At 44.9% G+C, this 19198-nt stretch overlaps 1 protein-coding gene across 2 annotated transcripts in view; it reads left to right on the forward strand.

Annotated features, from left to right (window-relative positions):
- Positions 1 to 19198, forward strand: part of DIDO1 (death inducer-obliterator 1) — a 1822440-nt gene that overhangs the window by 1317950 nt on the left and 485292 nt on the right. The gene's annotated exons all lie outside the window — the stretch shown is intronic.

The following is a 19198-nucleotide window of genomic DNA, read 5'->3' on the forward strand; positions in this document are numbered from 1 at the left end:
ATTTTTCTTTGTAGTAAAGAAATGGTTTCTTTAAAATGTGTTGAATGAAAACAGGAAAAACTGAAGAGTAAGACAACCTATGATGGGGGGAAAAGGATATAATCTGGATGGTGTAGATAGACAAGGGTGGGGCCACTGGGTGGTGGGTTGCTGTGAAGCCTGGGGCACCACTTGATGAAAGGCTGGCCTGGGGTGGTACATTAGGATTAGTGCATTGCAGCTTTTTAGGGAGGGAAATTTAATAATGCTTACTATTAAAAGAGAACGCCACCCAAAAGCATTTTTTGCCTTGTGTATATTGTTTTGTTGAGACAAGTCAGTGAGTTGGGGAATGAAGGTTAACATCAGACTTTAATTCTAGCTGCAGTATTTAAAACTGTGAATGCAACACAAACCATCTCAGTCCAAGTAACACCTGCTAATCACAGGGTCAGATTTCTCACCCTTTAACACTGAACTACAGTTATTTTGAGAAAAACAACTGACATGGCTACATTTTCAATCCTTTTATTTAAACATTCCTTAAAGTGCTGTAACAGATATGGCCACAAATGAAAATCAAAGGAAGTAAAGTAATTAAAAATGTATATTGATAATGCCAATGAAAAGCAGGCAATCACAGCAATGTTGTAAACTGATGAGAGAGAAAACCACATTAAGTGATCCCCTCATCATAAGGATTTATTTCTGTCCCTTTAACACGACATCAGGAAGGCGAAGGCATTGATTGAAAACAAAATCATGCTAGGCATGATGGCCTCCCTCAGATAATTTTGGCTATAAAATTAGAAAATAATAGTAACCATTTACTTTGATACAAAGGCATTAGCGGTGCAGAAATGCTCAAGATTTGCTGAAAAACCTGTTTCGGTTTTTGGGTGTGGTTCTCTTTTAAACAAAATGAAACTAAGTATATCTGGATGCTGGAGTATGGAGTACACTCTCACTGTTGGGACTGGGATTCTGTCTTTTATTGCCTAGTAGCAGATGGGTCATTTAGATTGCAGGTGAAGACAGTTATTTTTTTTCTTCACAAAACAAGGTAGTCTACTTCCTGACGAGTGCTATATATTTTTTTAACTAAGGGAATTTATTTTTCTTACTTCTGAAAGACAGGCCTGCATTTTAAAATGTAGTAGTCATTTTAACTTTTGCAGGTTTGCATGCATCATCTGGATGCTGCATTTGCAGCAAAGCTGCCACATGCAAGAATGACTGTGCAAGCATTTACCTGCAGCATTTTCCATGTTATCCTTCTGTTATCTGCCATTAAGTCTAGCCCAGTCACATCAGTGAGTAGTAACTGCATGGGCTTAACCTACTGTCACCTCTGCTGTTTCCCGTTTTTAACCCCGTTTAATTTGGTCTTCACAGGAGCATTAGCACATTACTGAGGCTTTTTTGCGTGTAGTACTTTTGATGCAGTCATTTTAACAGTAAAATGACCTTCATTTTTATGTCCTTATTAGTAGCTTCTTGTTTTTTTGCCCTTTGCCATTACTGCTATAATAAAACTGCTATGAGGAATCCATATTGGTCATTTGGGTTTCTAATACATTGGACCAGACATAAAGTGCCCTGAATTCTTGGATTTGTTGGTGTTAATTGCTTTAGTCCTACTTTTATTCCAGTCAAGGTTTCCTTTTCATTTATAGTCTTGCTCAACAAATAAAATTATTGCAAAGCCTAGAGTATTGGCTGCAAATTCTAGTGAAGGTTTACACATTTGCCTTGGTCCCTGTGTTTTTTTTTTAACCTAAATAGTGTCATCTTGTAGTTCATACTGTACCACTGATAAAAAGCTGTCTGGATTTCTGTTCCATTCTGGTACATATTATCCACTTTGTGTTCCATACTGCACCCATTGTCTTTTGCGGTATTGTCATCAAGCTGCCTTTTTGAGGCCTTTGCTTCTATATATCTGGTCCTGAGCTGACCATCTTTACAACTTGGACCATTATCTGTATCAGTATTTCATTAAGTGCCACTTGGTGAGAATACCACTATGGCTGTCATTCTGATATACAAGTGTAGTATTAACAGTTTACTGCCAAGCCCATAAGTGCAGGGTAAGAGAAAAGGTTCTTATGGTTTTGAGTGTAGTGTTAATAAGTATTTAATAAAGTGGATCAAAATGTTTTATTTGTATTTGGTAACGGGGTTAAAGCATTGATCCACATAGACTTTTTTTAATATTTATTTTGCTAATGAGCACTGTCTGGTTTGGCTTGCTTAGAATCACACAGTAAACAAAATTAAAGGATGAAATTGAACCCTGGACTGCTTTTAAAGGGAAAAGGATATATGCAGTGTTGAAAATAAAAGCTTTATCCAGTAGGTGGAAAAAGCAGCCAGAGGTCCTGTTCAGGTCAAAGTACTCTGTTGTATTTAAAAAGGAACACTTTTTTTAACAAAAAGAAAGGTCAGATAAAAGAGTTGGCTCTCTGGTATAGGAGGAGGAAGACCTGACTGTGACCATAAGGGTCTGACCTAGGAGGGAAAGTTTTCAGAACTGAGAAATGTTTCTTTGTGTATTCACGTGTATGTGTAGATATGTCGGTATGCGTCTCCGCATACGTGTGCGTTTGTCAGAGTCCCCTTCTATACAGGATGATCCAGAAAGCAAGAAAGGAGGCGGAATCGAGGATGCTTTTAATAGCACCATTTTGCCCCATAGACCATAAGTGTACTTCCTCGTCGTTCACATGGCCAGGTGAAAACCTCTGGGCTGCATTTGCAAATGAATGACCTAACTTGAAAAAAAAGAGATTGCTTTGATGCACCTCACAGAGAGACTTCTGCTCTCTTCCTCAGTGATTTTAACTGTGCTGCTTTTCAGGTGCTCCTTCACTGAGGACGGACTGTGAGCATACTTGATAGGAAGCCCGCCAGTGAAATTCTGCTTGGCCTAATAGAAATTTTCTTTGTAGTGCTTTAGGAAGAGTCATGATCATAACATGGCGCCTGTATTGATCATTTTCCATTATTTCTGAGCTGTTCAGGCCAGGTGAAGTACATCTGTCAGCCATTTCGGCATGCATGCTTGTAGAACCTCCCAGGCATCACTGCAAGCTTATTAAACACTTCCTTGATGAAATTTTTCATCTGAGACTGCCCAGCGGAAGTTGTTGCTCTTCCATGAGACTTCAACTATATTCTGTAAAAACTGACAGTTTCTTTTTGAAACTGCTGCCTCAACACCCCCCCCCCCCCCCCGATACATGACAAGGGAAAACTGCTCTTGTTACCAAGCAGTCATTTCACCTAGGATAGTTTCCAGAGCAGCAAATATTCATTAGATCACGGTTAATAGCCTGAGAAGTACAGGTTATATTCTGCCAATGATTTGAAGACCAACCGTCTTCTACATTTTAAAGACACCTTCCATTCTCTCTAACCTCTGAACAGCTCATGGAGAACAGTATAAAATTAGTGATTAGTATGCCAAACCTTCAAATCTTTCATGCCACTGAAGTGTGCTCTTCAGTGAGGGATTAGTGATTGATGGGCTGCTAGTGCTTCTACAAGACTGGACATACAAGTACCCCAGTGAGGGATAACTTAATTTTATCAGTGTTTGTCAGAAATTATAATTTTAAGACTAGGACTGGTGTTTTTAGCATTTGTCCCTAAAAATTTTAACTAGGGAGGTTTTACAGTTTTATCAGAAATTATAATTAAGGTCTAGAATTTGAGGTTTTGGGGGTGGTTGTCATTAAAATTTTTACCTCAAAACTTAAAACTTTCAGTCAGGTTGTACATTGACTCACCAACGTTCTTCTACTTGCTTGTTAGACAGTCTTCAGTAGAGCATTGACCAAGCTTTGGGCTGATGTTCATCGTGCATACAGCTGCAGTCATAACAGATGAGTTATCCTGCCATCAGGCAGGTCCTCGGTCGGCCGAATTCCAAAGTCTAGGTCCGGCGTCGGTTGTCATCGCTTCTTCCCTGACGTCAGTGCGGCAGGGGTACAAAAGAGGCAGCCGACGCCATTTTCTTCAGTCTTTCTTGCCGCGCGGTGCCCGAAGCAGAAGCAGTTCGCAAGTGCCGGTCGGCCAGCTCCTGAGATTTACGAAAGTATTTCAGCCGAAGTCTTGAAAGCTAAGTACCCCGTTGGGGAAACTTTTCTTGCCTCAGACCGATGTCACAGTTAATAATTGCATTTCATGTGGGAAGCAAATACCGCATAAGGATTTCCACTCTTTCTGTATACCTTGCTTAGGCCTAGACCACGACGTCTTGGCCTGCCCTTTTTTGTGCTAGATTCAACAAACGCACTATTACGCGTCTGGTGGAGTTCGCCTTTCACTTTTTTGGCAAAAAATTTAATTATGTCGTCGGATACTCAGACTCCAGTTTTGAGCAAAAAACGCAAGGATAAGGACCGACATACGAGGTCCGCACCACCTACTGAAACCATGCTAAGGCCGACTACCGGTTCTCCGGTACTCAGCAAAGCGCCGACGCAGCCCCTGAGTACCGATGACAATGCATTACCGGTGTCTTCAGTACCCGAGGTCGCAGGCTCCTCGGCCCCCATTCCTACTACAGATACCGACGCCACTCCTGGCGGGGAAACTCAGAATTCAGACAGGCCTGCCATTTCTCAAGGGGTCTTCAGGCCTTCCTCCTCCTCTGTTAAGGCCTTCACTAAATCTAAAACAGCCATGAAAACCAAAAAACAGGTTCCTCAGACCCCCTCTCAAGGCACCATGCCTAAAAAACAGATGCTTAAAATGGCTGAGGATTTGATTACTCTTATCAGGGGTTCTCAACCCCCCTCTGACAAAAGGCCCAGATTAGAGGAAGACTACCCTTCCTCAGATCAAGCTTCTATTACCTCAGAACTATCTGAGAACCAGGATTATGCCTATTCTCCTTTCAAAGATTCTGATGCAGAGGAGTCTATTCCCTCGGTCTCCCCCCCCCCCCGAGGACTTCTCTTTTGGGGAAACCCTGCATACATTGAGGGAACACTTTCACTGGGAAGGCCAAGATTACTCAGATTCCAAAGAAAAGGCTCAGGGAATGTCTTCTGCTCCCCCAGCATAGGCCTCTGGCTATCCCTCCTGTTTTAGATATATTGGATGATGTGTACACAGAAGCCAGCCTTAATCCTGATTCTTTGCCTCCAGCTCCTGTTAAACCAGACAGGTATTACCGGGTTCCTGATTCTCACCAGTTCCTATGTAAAGCCATACTGCTGACCCAGAAACTATTTCACAGGGTCCCAAGGGAATTAAGGCCTCTACTGCTAAAAATCCATTACCTTCAGATAGAGATTCCAGAGCTTTAGAAAGGTGGGGGAAAAAGGTGTACACCTCGGCCACTTTAACCATGAGGGCATTAAACTGTCAGTTCCATATGTTAAAGTATCAACAGTTTTTGATATCTCAGCTGAAAAGCAAGATGACACAACCAGAACAACCAGATTTAAAAGAGTTGCAGGATTTGTTGCATGGTGCAGAGCAAGTGGATAAACATACCTTGCAGTGTGGTTTTGATGCTTTAGAGGTCTCATGTAGAGCTGCTGTTACGGGGTCTGTTATACGTAGGCATGCTTGGCTCAAAGAGCAAACCTTACCAGATCATGTCAAAGCTAAATTATTAGATACACCTCTTCAGAAAGATGTATTGTTTGGTGTTAAAGCTGAGGAGGTGCTAAAGAAAATGGAGGAAAAAGCGAAATCAATGCAAACAGTGAAAGATTTCCTGCAGGTACAGCCTCCACGTTTCAGCAGAAACTGGCCTTCAAAAAATTGGTCCTTTCCAGCCACGGACAGACCTCAAAGGGGCAGATACAGGCGTCCAAGGGGTAGAGGGCAATCTCAAGGATCTTTCAGAGCCAGACAGTGGCAAGCACCAACCCCAAGAGGTGGAGAAGACAGATCACAGTCTTTTAGAAAACAGACACAATGACTTCCCCCTACCTGCCAAGCAAGGCTTTAATGGCAGCACCTTTGGGCGGGAAACTGACATTATTCTCAAAAAATTGGCATATTGTTACAAAGACAAATGGATTCTGGACATTATAGACAGAGGCTACAGGTTCCACTTTCACACCCTTCCAAAAATGAGAGGCATGCCAAACCTGCCACAAAAGCAAAGGGCAGAGGCACAAAAACAAATTTCAGCTCTCATGGACATGAAAGCAATTCAAGAGGTACCTGCAAAAGAACACGGTCAAGGGTTTTATTCCAGATTATTCCTGGTACCAAGGAAAGACAAAGATTGGAGACCTATCTTAGACCTATCCATCCTAAACACATACCTACAGGTGCCAAAATTCAAGATGCTCACATTACAGCAGCAGCTTCCCATGCCGGGCATGGAGTCTTGGCTGTAACATTGGTCCTCAAGGAGGCATACCTGCATGTCCCTATCAGACAAGATTGCAGAAGATGCCTCAGATTTCTTACAGGTTCAGCCCATTACCAATTCTCTGCATTGCCCTTTGGCTTATCTACTGCGCCCAGAGTGTTTACGAAATGCCTGGCATCAGTAATTGCCTTCTGTAGACTACAAGAGATAGAAATCTACCCATATCTGGACGACTGGCTGATCCAAGCGGACAGCAAGGACATACTACTGCAGCACCTGGCATTTGTGATAAAACTGTTGAACTTCCTGGGATACACAGTTAACAAAAATAATTCAAAACTAATACCCTCTCAACAAATAATTTTCCTGGGTGCCAGCTTGGATACAACTACCCAGATGGCCTACCTCGCGCCAGACAAGCAAGGGCAACTGTCTCAATACTTCAGAAAAATGGCAGCTTACACCAGGCTAACTGCAAGGAAAGTCCTGCAGGCTCTGGGATTCATGGCATCTTGCATCCTACTAATCCCATGTGCAAAGCTGCATATGAGGAAACTTCAGTGGTACCTAAATAACTTATGGTCTCAACACAGCCACAGCTTGGAAGCAATTATACCACTCATTCCATGCCTTCAAAAGGAATTTATGTGGTGGGCTCAAGCTTGCCAAAGAAACACAGGTCTTCCTTTCTGTGTACCTCAAGCAACTCAAATCATCACAACAGACTCCTCAGACTACGCCTGGGGAGCACACATCACAGATCAGTGCATTCAGGAAAAATGGACCCGAAAAGAGAAGCACCTTCACATCAACCAAAAGGAAATGCTAGCCGTGCAAATGGCTATTATGACCTTCAAAGACCTACTGCATCCAGGCCAGCTATTGATAAGGACAGACAACACCACAGTGATGTGGTACGTAAACAAACAGGGGGGAACTCATTCATACCGCCTGTGCAGGCAGGCCATGACCCTATGGAACACAGCACTGGAATTGCAAATTCAACTACAGGCACAATTCCTGCCAGGGAAGGAAAACACACTGGCAGACAACCTAAGCAGAAATATGACAGATCCACACGAATGGAAGTTGCATCCTCAAGTTTTCACAAAGATAACTCAGGCATGGGGACAGCCAGACATAGATCTCTTTGCTACCCACAGAAATTGCCAGTTGAAAAAATTTTGTTCAAGGACCTATCATTCAAAGGCCTGGAAAGTGGACGCACTTTCCTTCAATTGGGCAACATTGACAGTCTATGCCTTCCCGCCTCTTCCTCTGCTGCCCAAAGCTCTATTAAAAGCCAGAGCAGAGAGGCCGAAAATTATTCTCATTCTCCAGACTGGCCAAGACAACACTGGTATCCGCTCCTGAAGAGCCTGACACATTCCCCACCATGGATCCTGCCTCTAGTCCCTCTTCTGTTGTCCCAGCACAACTACAAAACTCTTCACAGCCATCTCAAAACTCTAAATCTAGCTGCATGGAGAATTCCTTGATTTCTCAACAGTTTCTCCTCTCCAAGGAGGTGCAGGATGTCATCTTGGAGGCCAGAAGACCTTCTACTAGAAAGGCATACTCCGCCAAATGGAAACTATTTTGTGCCTGGAATCATGAAAAGGGACAGAATCCTTGGGTAATAAACATTCCTCAAATTTTACAGTACCTAGCCGAGAAGTTAAACAGTGGACTTTCCTTCTCCTCCATCAAAATCTACGCTTCAGCCATTTCTGCACAATACAACACAGATCCTCCTTTATTCTCTCATCCTCTCTTAAGGCAGTTCCTCAGAGGGGCAAAGAATATAAAACTCCCAAGGAAACCACCAGTCCCTGCTTGAGACCTCAACTTCGTATTGGAATAGCTGACCCTTCCTCCCTTCGAGCCAGCTTCTTCATCAGAGTTACAGTACTTGTCATGGAAAACGGCCTTTCTTCTGGCTATCACCTCAGCTCGCAGGGTTTCGGAGCTACAGGCCCTCATGGCTGTGCAACCATTCATCATTTTCCATCAGGACAGAGTTTCCTTACGAACCAACCCTACCTTTATGCCAAAGGTAGTATCCAGTGTAGCTTTGAATCAGACTATCCACTTACCTACCGTTTATCCTAATCCACAAAACAAAGGGGAAAGACTGCTACATTCCTTGGACATTCACAGACAACTTCATTACTACTTGGACAGGACAAAGCCATTTAGGAAATCTGAGCAACTCTTTGTGTCCTATGCTGCAGGTGCTCAAGGAAAGGCTATTTCCAAACAGATAATTTCAAAATGGATAGCCCACTGCATACGCTTTTAGGTTCATAGGTTTATACTAGGCTATCTGCCCTACGGCATTTATAAGCCTAGCCGGAGTATGTTTGGCTTTCGCCACCCATTTTAAATTAATTTTGCTATGCCCTTTTTCGAGGTTAGTATACTGTGCCTCTGTCTAACAGTGACACAGAAGTGATACCCGGGGTAAACCTATGATCTCCCATCCACTCATCAAGATTCCTCTTGAAGAGAGTCGATGAGAGACTCTGCCTAACCTGGACTGGGATTTTATTCCATAGTGAAGGGAGCCTCTGGGTTATGAATCTGTCCCTCCAGCATGTCCTATTTATTTCAGTGCTGAGGTTCAAGTCTCGAGCATGTAGCTCGATGGGATTTGGATTTTTTGAGGTGCAGCATGTCCCTTAATTCCGGGTTGGACATGGCCTTATACGTCAGGCACAGGTCACCTCTGAGCAGGCGGTATGCCACTGAGTAGAGCTGGAGTTTCTTTAACCGGGCAGCATATGGCATCTGTTTGAGCCCTTTGATCCTCTTGGTGAGGTACTTTTGGGGTCTTTCCAGTTGCTGCAGGTGTTTGGTAAGGTACATCCCAAAAGGGGCATTGTACTCTATTATGGGCCTGATGAGGGATGAGTAAAGAGGCACGATGACCTCCCGTAATCTAGATGTGAATCCCTTCATGATTAGGTGGGCTATATAAAATGTTTTTCTAACCACTTTGGCCACGTGGTTGTCAAATGAGAGATTGCTATCAACTTGGGTCCCCAGGTCCCTAATGACGACTTCTGTACTTAATGGATTACCACCTATGTGGTAATTTGTGGGCACTTTGTTTTTGCCAAAGGGGATGACTATACACTTTTTGGCGTTTAGCTTGAGGCCATGGCTCTGGCACCAGTTGTCTGTTTCTATGAGGCCCTTTTGGAGGATGCTTGTGTCGGCTGGAGAGTCGATTATGGCGCCCAGTTTGCAGTCATCTGCGAACTTGGTCAGCCACAGTCCTTCCGTGTTGGCCTGTACCTCCGAGAAATATATACCAAACAAGAGAGGTCCCAGGACTGAGCCTTGTGGGACGCCACTTGTAACTGGTTTGGAGTCTGACATGGCTCCAGCCATTCTAACCATGTGGGTTCTGTCCTTGAGCCAGTTTGCAACCCATCTAGTGACATAGGGGTTTATATTTAAGCTGGTGAGCTTATCTATAATGCCTGAGTGGGGTATTGTATCGAAGGCTTTTGCGAGGTCCAGATAGGCTGTGTGGACCACCTTCCCTTCATCAATGGCCTTGGTGACTGTTTCAAAGAAGTCAACCAGGTTTAAGAGGCAGGATCTGCCCTTAACAAAGCCAAACTGGGTAGGATCCAGTGTCTGTAGGTCCCCAATATCTTTATTTATGAGGTCCATGATGATCCTTTCCATAGCTTTGCAGACCAAGCTAGTCAGGCTTATGGGGCGATAGTTTCCAGGGTCCGTTGAGGCACCACCTTTGTGGAGAGGGACCACTGTTGCTGTACGCCACTCTTTAGGTACATATCCTGTAGTAAGGCTGAGATTGAACAGTAGTTTTATGTTTGGGTTTAGCTCTTCTTGGAGTTCATGTAGGACACAGCCTGGGACACCGTCTGGTCCCATTGATGCTGTGTTTTTTGCTTTGGAGAGGGCGGCTCCCACCTGAGCATCTGGGATGTCGGGGGGGGCAGCACTCTGCTGGGATAGATATTTGCCCTTTTGGTGGGGAGGGGGGGAGAAGTTTGGCTGAACCTGTCAGCTAGGATGTTGGCAATGTCTGTGGGATCAGTGTATTTTTTGTCATTTTGGACTAATTCTGAGCATATCTGGGAATTCCCACCCAGGTAACTAACATAACTAAAGAAAGCCTTGTGATTATCTTTAGTGTCCTGTGCAATTTTTCTCTCGAAGCTGGCCTTTGACGATTTTATGAGTGCCCTTAGTTTTTTGCTAATACTGATCAGAGATGCCTTCCCTTTTTGGGATTTTGCTCTATCATGTAGTAGCTTTCTCCTTCTGTTGTATAGTTTGTTTATGGCTGGGGTCCACCAGACAGGTCGTCTGCCTTTGGAGGATTGGGTCTTGGTTTTATTTGGGATTGCATGATCCATGCATTCCTGAAGGTGTTCATAGAATGCATTTATAAAGGATTCTGCGGTCTGGGCCGTATTTTCCACAGGCCCGGGGGCTTTGAAGGATTCCACCTCGGTTTTGAGATGTGTGAAATTTGCTTTAGAGAAGTTTTTCACTGTGGTTTTCTGGGCAGGGGGTGGGGTCGGGATGTGAATATCCTTTGAGATCAGTTTATGGTCTGATCTTACCAGTGAGGGATACACTTCTGGTCTGGAGCATAGAGTCCCCATGTTGGTGATGATCAGGTCCAGTATGTTTTCCCCTCTTGTGGGAGTGGTAACAAGTTGTTCCATAGCATTTGAGTTTATGAATTCTAGGAACCTTTGGGCAAGGGTGTTGGAGCTAGAGTAATGCTCCCAATCTATGTTTGGGTAGTTGAAGTCACCCAATATAATGGTGTTCGTTGTTACTCATTTCATGGAAAAACTGTGCCTGCATGCATCAGACCCCACTCCACCAGAGCCACAGCTACCTCTGCAGCCTTCCTCGGGGGGGGGGGGGTCCCTACCAAGGACGTTTTGGAAGCAGCCACCTGGAGTTCAGTGCACACTTTCTCCAAGCACTGTCACCTCCCACTATACTCAAAATCTAGAGCGGGCTTTGCCACAGCAGTCCTACAGGGCATCCTAGCTCCTCCTTGTTCCACTTAGTGCCTACCACCCTTACTTAGCTTTGGGATTCTACCCATCTGTTATGACTGCAGCTGTATGCACGATGAACATAGTACAGTTGTGTACCTACCATAAATGTAGATGTTAGAGTGCTCATACAGCTGCAGTCCAGGTTGCCCTCCCTCCATCCCCTCTTAGGACAGGCCTTATGACAAACACTTTTCATACAACCTTTTTGGGGTATTCTTTTATGGTGTATTTGCTTGCAACTACTGTTTTTTGATTTATCAAAATTGCATCTTTGCATAACATTATGTTTGCCTTCCTTCTGGGGGCACCTGACATCTGGGGCAAGAAAAACTGAAGAAAATGGCGTCGGCTGCCTCTCTTGTACCCCTGCCGCACTGACGTCAGGGAAGAAGCGACAACTGACACCGGACCTAGACTTTGGCATTCGGCCGACCGAGGACCCGCCTGACGGCAGGATAACCCATCTGATGTCCTTCAAGGATGCATCTGCAGTCAACATATGGGTTGCCCTGCCTCGGGCAGCCCTTCAGTCGGCCGGATTCCAAAGTCTGGGTCTGGCCTCGGCTGATATCACTTTCCCCGACGTCAGAGCTTCTGGGGTATAAAGGCATCAGCAGACGCCATTTTCCTCAGTCTTTCTTGCCGCGCGGTGCCCGAAGCAGAAGCTGTTCGCAAGTGCCGGTCGGTCAGATCCAGAGATTTCAGCTACCGAAAACTTCGAAAAAAGCTAAGTACCCCGTTGGGGACTCTTTCTTGCCTCAGCCGATGTCAGGCAAAGTAAATAATTGTTTAACTTGTGGGAAACAAATACCTCATAAGGATTTCCATTCTTACTGCCTTCCTTGCTTAGGCCCAGACCACGACGTATCAGCTTGCTTAGCCTGTGCCTCCGTCAACCGACGGACTCTTAGACGTCGGTCGGAGTTTGCAGAGGAATTTTTTGGAACCGCTTTTACTTATAAAATGCCGTCGGAAACTCCGACTTCGCATATGGTCAAAAACGCCAAGGAAAGGACCGACACTCGCGCCGCGGTTTCGCTGAATCCACGCTAGGTCTACGCGAGTGTCTCAGTTCGCTGAAACAGAGTCCACGGTTATTACTACTACCGAAACCATACCTCCGACCACCGAGGCCAGAGAGGCCCCGGCTGAGTCTGCTTCAGAACTCCCTACCGAAGCTAGTGCTCAAGACTTGTCCGACACCATACCTTTGGACATTTCTACCCCTGCACGTGGGGCAGCTAGGCCCCCAGCTTCTATGTCTATTAAGGCCTTCTCCAGGGCAAAAGCTGCCAAGCTTTCAAAATCTTTGCCTGCCAAATCTACTTCCCAGAGGCCTTCCTCTAGTTCTCAGATTCTCAGTCTTGCTGAGGACCTTATATCCTTAATTAGGGGTTCCCAACCTCACCCAGACAGGGCCTCCCAACCTTCTCCAGACAAAAGGCCCAGGACTGATCCCTCTGAACCTCTCTCCTCAGATTACTCCACGGATGGATCTGATTTCAGACCATCAGGAAGGGGCCTACTCGCCTTATGAGGATTCAGATGCAGAAGATTCTATTCCTTCGGCCACCCCACCTGAAGAATTTTCCTTTGGGGAGACTTTACACTCCATGAGGGAGCACTTTCAATGGCAGGGTCAGGATTTCTCTGATTCTAGGAAAAGATTAAGGACCTTTTTGCATTTGCCCCAGCATAGGCCCTTAGCCCTGTTCTAACTGTAATTGATGATGTGTACAATGATGTCAGTACTGCACCTGATTCTCTTCCCCCGGCCCCTGCCAAACTTGACAGATATTACAGGGTCCCGGATTCTCACTTCCACCTGTATAAAGCCCATGCTGCAGACCCAGAAACTATTTCTCAGGGCCCTAAAGGGGTTGCAGCTGCTACTGCCAAAAATCCCCTACCCTCTGAAAGAGAGTCTAGAGCATTAGAGAGATGGGAAAAAAAGGTTTATACATCTGCTACTCTTTCTGCCAGGGCATTAAACTGTCAATTCCATATGATACAGTACCAAGAATTTTTGTTAGATCAGATGAATAAGAAGCTTTCTTCTCCTGAACCTTTAGACTGTAAATCCCTTCAGGATTTGGTACACAACTCTCAGCAGGTCAGTAATCATTTCTTAAAATGTGGCTATGATGCACTGGAGGCTTCCTTTAGATCAGCTATGACTGGGGCAGTAATTCGTAGGCATGCCTGGCTGAAGGAACAATCTTTGCCAGACCATGTCAAGGCTAAACTCCTCGATGCTCCAATGGAGAAACAAAATTTATTTGGCTCCCCTGCACAGGAGATTCTAAAGAAGGTGGAAGAAAAAGCAAAATCTGTGCAAACAGTAAAGGAATTCCTGCAGGTCTAACCTCCGAGGTTCAGCAGAAACTGGCCTACAAAGAATTGGTCCTTTCCAGACACCTCCAAAGCACAGAGGGGCAGGAACAGACGCCCTAGAGGCAGAGGTCAATCAAAGGGTGCCTACAGGGGCCGTCAGTGGCAGCCTGCCAACCAGAGGAGTAGTGCCACAGCTACAACTACAACCACTACCACAGGACAGATCCAATGACTTGACTCTGATTCCGCCTACCAGGGATCAACTGGAAGCTCCCTTTGGCGGAAAGCTGGCTTTATTCTCAAACTAGCATTGCATTACAAAGGATACATGGACATTGCAAACAATAGACAAAGGATACAGGTTTTACTTCCACACTTTGCCAAAAAGGGGCGGAATGCCAAACCTTCCACCAAACCAGAAGGCAGAGGCTTTAAGACAAATCAGCAATTTACTTCAGATGAAAGCTGTAGAAAGGGTACCATCTATAGAACAAGGCCAAGGATTTTACTCCAGATTATTCCTTGTACCAAGAAAAGAAAACCAATGGAGGCCTATTCTCGACCTGTCCGCACTGAACACATATCTCATTGTGCCAAAATTCTGACCCTGCAGAAACTTCTTCCCATGCTGGGCAAGGAGTCTTGGCTGGTGACTCTAGATCTCAAGGAGGCATACCTGCACGTCCCTATCAGACCAGATTGCAGAAGACACCTCAGATTTCTTGCAGGATCAGAGCATTATCAATTCTCAGCATTGCCCTTTGGCTTATCTACTGCGCCCAGAGTATTCACGAAATGCCTGGCATCAGTAATTGCACATTGCAGACTTCAGGGAATTCAAATTTATCCATACCTGGACGACTGCCTAATACAAGCGGACAGCAAGAAAAAATTGTTAAAGGACTTGGCCTATCATACACCTGCTACAGGCCTTGGGATACACAGTCAACATCCAAAAGTCAAGACTAGTACCATCCCAAAGGATAACCTTTTTGGGTGCGGATCTGGACACAATCACTCAGATGACTTTTCTCACAGAAGAAAAACAAAAACAAATTCCAGATTATTTCATGATTTTGACAAAACAAACTCAGCTTACTGCAAGGAAAGTCCTGCAGGCCCTGGGTTACATGGCATCCTGCATAATCTTGATTCCACATGCCAGGCTGCATATGAGGAAATTGCAATGGTACCTAAGGAATGTATGGTCTCAACACAGTCACAATCTAGAAACCATGATACCAATCATTCCATGCCTTCAAAAGGAATTCCTGTGGTGGGCTCAGGCCTGCCAGTCCAACAGAGGGTTGCCTTTCAACAAACCAAAAACAAGGCAGACCATCACCACGGACGCCTCAGACCGAGGATGGGGAGCACACATGGTGGACAAATGCATCCAAGGCCTATGGCCTCAAGGGCAGCTAAGCATGCACATAAACCAAAAGGAAATGCTGGCAGTGAGGCATACAATCGAGGCATTCAAACCATTCCTCCAGCAAGGACACCTGTTAATAAGGACAGACAACACCATGGTCATGTGGTACATAAACAAACAAGGAGGCACACATTCCTACCCTCTATGCCAGATGGCAATGAATCTGTGGAACCTATGCCTGAATCTCAATATCCAGCTGCAGGCCAAATTCGTACCAGGAAAAGAGAATTCACTAGCAGACAGCTTAAGCAAAACTACCACGGATGCACACAAATGGATGCTGCATCCACACATCTTCAGACTCATAACAAAGAAATGGGGAATGCCAGAGATAGATCTGTTCACCTCCCCACTCAACCACCAACTGAAGAAATTCTGCTCAAGGACATACCACCCACAAGCCTGGAGGGTGGACTCTCTCTCTTTCAGCTGGAATGCCCTAACAGTATATGCCTTTCCACCTCTCCCATTGATGTACAAGGTTCTACTGAAGATCAGGGAGGAACAGCCAAAGGTGATACTAATAGCTCCGGACTGGCCAAGACAACACTGGTATCCGCTACTGAGAAGCATGTCTCAGGCGAACTCATGGCCTCTTCCCCTACGGCCTCTTCTTCTAACGCAGAACAATTTCAAGACCCTGCATCCAAACTTGAAAACATTGCAACTAACTGCCTGGAAAATTCCTTAAAACCAAACCAACCTGTTTTATCTCGGAGGGTGAAGGACATTATCCTGGAGGCTCGCAGACCTTCCACAAGGAAGACATACTCAGCTAAATGGAAGAGATTTCTCATTTGGAGCACATCAAAGGGCACAGATGTCACAGTGGCAGACCTAGCACACATCCTAGAATACTTAGCAGAACTGTTCCACAATGGCCTGTCTTATTCTTCCATTAAAATTCATGCTTCAGCAATTTCAGCAGAATACAATATGGATCCACCTATCTTCTCCCACCGTCTTCTCAGACAATTTTTGAGAGGGATCAAAAATGTTAAGCCTCCAAGGAAACCCCCTCTACCTGCATGGGATCTCAATTTTGTGCTGGAAAAATTGATACTACCTCCTTTTGAACCAGCAGCATCAGCAGACCTACAGTTTTTATCTTGGAAAACTGCTTTTCTTCTGGCAATCACTTCAGCAAGAAGAGTATCTGAATTACAGGCATTAATGGCAGTGCAGCCTTTTCTTATTTTCCACCAGGATAGAGTGTCACTGAGAACCAATCCTACTTTCATGCCAAAGGTGGTATCCAGGGTATCCTTGAACCAAGCTATTCATTTGCCTACGTTCTTCCCTAACCCACAGAACAAAGGAGAAAAACTTTTGCACACCTTGGATATACACAGACAACTGCGCTACTATCTGGACAGAACAAAAAACAACAGAAAAACTGACCAACTTTTTGTAGCATATGCAACTGGGGTGCAAGGATGAGCAATTTCCAAACAGACAATTTCAAAATGGATAGGAAATTGCATTCGCTTTTGCTACTTCTTTCATGGAAAGACAGCTCCTGAAAATATCAGGCCTCATTCAACAAGGGCCACAGCCACCACTACAGCTTTCCTATGAGGGGTGGCTACCAAGGACATTTTAGAAGCTGCTACTTGGAGCTCCATGCATACATTTGCCAAGCATTACAATCTACCTTTATACTCCAGATCCCGAGCAGGGTTTGCAACTGCAGTTCTGCAGGGGATCTTAACTACACCATCCTTCTCTTAGTACCTCCTCCCCCAGTTTGGCTATGGTATTCTACCCATATGTTATGACTGCAGATGCATCCTTGAAGGACATAGTACAGTTTTGTACCTACCATAAATGTAGATGTCCGATAGGTATGCATCTGCAGTCAGGATTACCCACCCTCCTTCCCTCTGTGGTATTCCTAGGGTGCTTACCCTCTTTCAGCTAGCTGGGGGAATCTATTATGGTGTATTTGTTTGTTTGTATATATATGTATATAATTTGCTACTGTTTGGAACTTTTCAGCATTTATCCAAATTTAGCCTTCCTAGAGGGCACCTGGCATCTGGGGCAAGAAACACTGAGGAAAATGGCGTTGGCTGATGCCTTTATACCCCAGAAGCTCTGACGTCGGGGAAAGTGCGACATCAGCCGAGGCCAGACCCAGACTTTGGAATCCGGCCGACCGAAGGGCTGCCTGAGGCAGGACAACCCATATGTTATGACTGCAGATGCATACCTATCGGACATCTACATTTATGGTAGGTACAAAACTGTACTTTATGACTGCAGCTGTATGAGTACTCGAACATCTACATTTATGGTAGGTACAAAACTGTACTTTTGGTTCTTCCTTTCTCGGTCAACAAGAAGAGGAATTATACATGAGTCTTCCGTCTTTAGGGTGGGTTGCACTTTGCCTAAACTGTAGATGAGTGACTGCTGACACCATTTCAGATACCTCTGTCAGTTCATTGATTTCTGTCAGTCCTGCTAGTGCTGGTTCTTGAGAGCCACTAATGTCCTGTTGACAGACGCACCCTGTGCAGCTATTAGGTTGTCCTCTTCGAGCAAGGGAGAACCCACTTCTCTATGTTGGAGGAGGGAGCAAATGATGCTCCCTTAGTCCTAAGAAGCTTGATTCCCAGGAAAGGACCCATCCCCAGGTCTGTATTTTTCTGGGCTTCTCCCAGGAGAAGAAAACAATTTGTCATTTTTCATATAGGATGAGCAAGGAAGGTTGGCTGGGTTTTGTTGAATTATTTTCATGCCTTTCAATCTGTAAATGCTAACTTGTCTCAGAATCTTAATGTTCTTCATCTGGGATTCTGACTTTCTGTATGCATTACAGGAATTAGATTTGGGTTTTTTCATGTGCCTGTACTACATGGGGAGGGATTAGATTCTGAAGATAGTTTTTCTTTAGATTCCCCCTGGCATGTTCTAATTTTTTAATACTGTAGCCCAAATGAAAGCAGTGTTTCACTGAGAGGAAAAGGAAATTCCAGAATCCCAACAAAGATGATGTGACTTACAGCAGCTGGGTTTTCCTCAGCTTGTAGCTGATCTTCGTGTTTCACTGTTGCAGTCATTACATTTGGGTTATCTGCTTGCAGTAGCACTCAGTCGGCCTGATTAACAAAGTCTTGGTTCCTGTGTCAGTTGCTGTCCCTTCTTCCATGACATTAGGTCGTCGGGGGTATAAAACATGCAGCTGACACCATTACATCAGTCTCTCTTGCTGTGTGGTGCCCGAAGCAGAAGCAGTTCGCAAGTGCCGGTCATCCGACTCCTGAAATTTTCGTTTTCGATTTTCAGAACCGAAGTCTTCAACTAAAGCTAAGTACTCCATTGGGGAAACTTTTTCTTGCTCCTTACCAATGTCCGTAAAAGTTAATTGCATTACTTGTGGAAAGCAAATACTTCACAAAGATTTTCAATCGTACTGTATTCCGTGCCTAGGCCCTGACCACGATGTACCTTGCTGTCGGTTTTGTGCTTTATTTAATCAGTGCACTATCAGTCGTCTGTATATTTTCACTTCTAAATATTTCTGTTCTCGGTTTAATTATCCAGAAATGTAGTCGGTTAGCTATCCGACTACCGGTATTCCGAAAAAACGCAAAGATAGACAGAGACAGGCCGCCGAGGACCAAGGCTGTCGACAGTGCTTCTCCTAAGCCAGTCACCAGTTCGCCGGTACTCAGTGAGGCGCTTTCGCAGCTCCTGATACCCACTACATCTGACTCACAGGCCTCTACTGCGACCCATTTGGAGTCTGGTATGCTGCGAGATGCTTCAACTGTGGAGCCTGCGGATGTCTCTACCTTGGATGAGTCTGGAGCCACTGTGCAGGCACCTGCTTCTGAGGGTGTATTCAGGCCTACGGACGTGCATATTAAACCGACACCCCCTTCTTCACGTAGGCCAAAATCTCGAACCATGCCTAAGAAACCGATGCCCAGGCCGCATGCTCAGGCCTCTGTGCATAAAAAACAAATGATAAGAATGGCTGAAGATCTTTTAACTGTAATCAGGGGAAGCCAGCCTCCCTCTTCTAAGAGACCTAGG

Source organism: Protopterus annectens, chromosome 12.part0 (genome assembly GCF_019279795.1).
Source record: "Protopterus annectens isolate FY-2018-M chromosome 12.part0, PAN1.0, whole genome shotgun sequence".
In the NCBI taxonomy this organism is placed as follows: Eukaryota; Metazoa; Chordata; order Ceratodontiformes; family Protopteridae; genus Protopterus; species Protopterus annectens.